The 3,421-nt window shown below is 41.3% G+C and overlaps 1 pseudogene; it reads left to right on the top strand.

Annotated features, from left to right (window-relative positions):
• Nucleotides 1-3,421, top strand: part of LOC102824425 — a 97,895-nt pseudogene that overhangs the window by 93,258 nt on the left and 1,216 nt on the right.

Here is a 3,421-nt window from a genome sequence, read left to right on the forward strand (position 1 = left end):
AAAATGAAATGGCTTATGTTTAGTAATTTCAAGAGATGTATGTTATAGAGAGCCAATGGAACTGAAAGAAGTCCAAGGTATGTTGAAGGCATGGACAACAAGTATCTGGGAATTTATGGAATACAAATTGAAATGTCAATAAACTGATGCAGTACTGGAGGCACTCACTGAGGCTAAGAAATTTGGAAGACAGCTAACTGGCCAACTGACTGGAAGAGATCAGTATTTATGCACATTCCAACACGTGGTGACCCAGCAGAATGTGGAAATCATTAGACAATATCATTAATATTACATATAATTAAACTTTTGCTAAAGATAATTCCAAAAACAGCCACAACAGGACCTTGAAAGGGAACTCCAAAACATTCAATCGACAGGATTCACACAAGGATGTGGAACAAGAGCTATCATTGTTGCTGTCAGCTGTATCTTGGCTGAAACCATTTAATACCAGAAAGATGTTTACCTGTGCTTTGTTGGCTATGCAAAAGCTTTCAACTGTGTGAATCATGATGAGCTATGGACAACATTGTCAAGAATGGTTATCCCAGAATACTTAATTGTGTTCATGAGGAATCTGAATGTTTTAAAATTGGGAAAGGTGTGTGCCAAGATTATGTTCTTTCACCATACTTATTCTTTTACCATATGTATATTTGTATGCTGAGCAAATAATCTGAGAAGGCGGATGATATGAAGAAAAATGCGTCATTAGGGTTGAAAGAAGACTTATTAACAACCTGAAATGTGTAAAGGAGTCAATTTTGCCTTTTGTTAAGTGAAGAGAACATAAAATACTGATTAAGATAAAAGATCACAGCCTTCAGTATAGGTTACACCTCAATGTAAAGAAAACAAAAATAACAAGGATAAATGGAGAAAAGATTGAATTTGTCAAAGACTTCATTGTGTTTGGATCCATAAGCATCACTCATGGAAGCAGCAGTCAAAAATCAAATGATGTATTGCCTTAGGAAGATCTGCACAAGACCTTATTGAAGTGTTCAAAAGCAGTGACGTAAGTTTGGGGACTAAGGTGCACCTGACCCAAGCCATGATATTTTCAATTGCATCATATGCATGTGAAAATTGGACAGTGAATAAGGAAGACCACTAAATAACTGATTCATTTGCATGATGGTGTTGGAGAAGAATATTGAAAGAACCACAGACCACTGTTTTTGTTATTGATGTAATGTGCCATCGAGTTGGTTCCAACCCACAGCAACCCTGTATAGGGTTTCTGAGGAGTGGCTGGTGAGCTTGAACATCTGATCTTATGGTTCAAACTGACTTTGCATTCCAGCGCATTAACCCACAGTGCACATTAGGACTCATGGACCACTAGAAGAACTTAACAAATCTTTGTTGGAATAAGCACAGCCAGAATGCTCCTTAAAAGTCAGGATGGCAAGACTTCATCTCATACTTTAGATATATTATGAGGAGGGACCATTCCCATTATATTTGGTAAAGGGGAAAGTCAGTGAAAAAGAGAAAGACCCCAACAACATTGATTGGTAGAGTGACAGATGCAGTGGGCTCCCGTTTAACAGTGATTGTGACGACGGCACAGGACCACACAGTGTTTTGTTCTGCTGTGCGTAGGTCGTTATGAATTAGAGCTGACTCGCATGTCATTGATATTTTTATTTTGATTTTTTTTAATGGATAATGTTCATCAACAATTTTTCATATGTTTTTGACTTCCTGAATGTCTTCTTTGGTGAAGTGTCTGTTCATGTCCTTGGCCAATTTTCCAATTGGGTTGTTTGTCTTTTTCTTGTAGAGGTATTATAATTTTCTATAAACTTTAGAGATTAGTACCTTGTCTGATGTGTCATTGCAAAAAACGTTTGCCAAGCCTCTGGGCTCTCTTTTTACCCTTTTGACAAAATCACTTGATTTGCGTAAGTACATAATTTTAAGGAGATCCCAGTCATCTGTTTTGTCTTATACTGTTTGTTTTCAGTTATGTTTGACAGTGTATTAGAGCCCCTGAGTTTGTCTCTATTTTTTCATTGATGACCTTCATAGTTTCAGGTTTTACATATAGGTCAGTAATCCATGTTGAGTTTGTTTGTTTGTTTTTTTCTTTTTAAAATAAAGTTTTATTGGCATATAACCATATTCATTCATTTACATATTGTCTATGACTACTTCTGAGCTATACAGGCAGAGCTGAGTAGTTGTGAGAGACACCAGAGGCCTGCAGTCTAAAATAGTTAGCATCTGGACCTTTCAAGTTTGCAGATTGTGCTCTCATCTTGGAGAACAGGGTCTATGGATCTCTGAGCATTATCAAGATCTTCAATACTTTATACAGTACCCAGTACTTAGTAGGCACACAATAAATACTGTGGAAAGAACTGATGGGCCTTGAAGCCCATCTACAAGCCCTTCTTTCCTTGGAAGCTTTTAGGCAGGGCAGGACTAGGAAGAAGTTGGATCAGTTCCCTCCTGATCTTAGCAGAGTCCAAGGAGTCCCAAAGATGAAAATGCTATAAAACTAGCATCAGGTTCACAGCTCTCAGGTTCAAGGTCAGTTTAAAGAGTTAAAGGTTAGTTCACCTTTTAGGGACCCAGTGGGTTGGCCACTTCCAAAGGGCATGACCACTTTCACGGAGCACAGAGTCTCTGCTTTCGTCTTCCACCTGGAAGCATGGGCTAGGCTAGGCACTAGAAAGCAGTCACATAGGGACATGGGAAGAGACCTTCCCCAGTATCAAAAGCCCCTCCTCAGCAAGGAGAAAGTAAAGTGTGACAAGCTAGGCCCTGGCCATGTTACTTCCAGGTTAAACGGAGGGAAAGTGTATGAGTGCGGACACGGATTATACATTCACATGGGGACTGGGGAGAAGGTACTAGGCTGTGAGCATATTCCTGAATCCAAAAAGATAATGTTTGCTTAGGGCCCTTGGGATTATTTTTGCCCCTGATGATAGTAATTGGGAGGAGGGAGTACGCAGGGGAGGGGAGGAGAGGAGGTCTCTGCACAGAACATATTGCACATACTTCTTCATTTAATTTATTATTTCCTAGGTCCAGAAGAGAAAATATTCCTCCTTCTCACCCTCACTCCAGCTCTATGGGTCCATGGAAAGCTGCTTCTTGTGACCACCTGGGATCTTAAGGCCATGGATGAATCCAGATTCCAGCAACCCCAAGTCCTGGAGGGCGTCCAGCAGCTGCTCACAAGCAACGCCAATAAAGGAATTCTCCAGAAAGGCAGGTAGGCCTCCCATACCATCTAGCAAGGTGTACAGGCCCAGTACCTCCAGCCCGTGATCCTTGGTGCATGGGGCTTCGGCCTCCACCGCGCGTCAGGCGCTTAGCGTAGAAATGGGCCATGACGCGCGGCCGGGTCCACGCATAAGCGCTGCGGTAGTCAGAGCGCTCCATGTAGAAGGCGGCCGCC

Source organism: Chrysochloris asiatica, unplaced genomic scaffold, assembly GCF_000296735.1.
Source record: "Chrysochloris asiatica unplaced genomic scaffold, ChrAsi1.0 scaffold00030, whole genome shotgun sequence".
NCBI lineage: Eukaryota > Metazoa > Chordata > Mammalia > Afrosoricida > Chrysochloridae > Chrysochloris > Chrysochloris asiatica.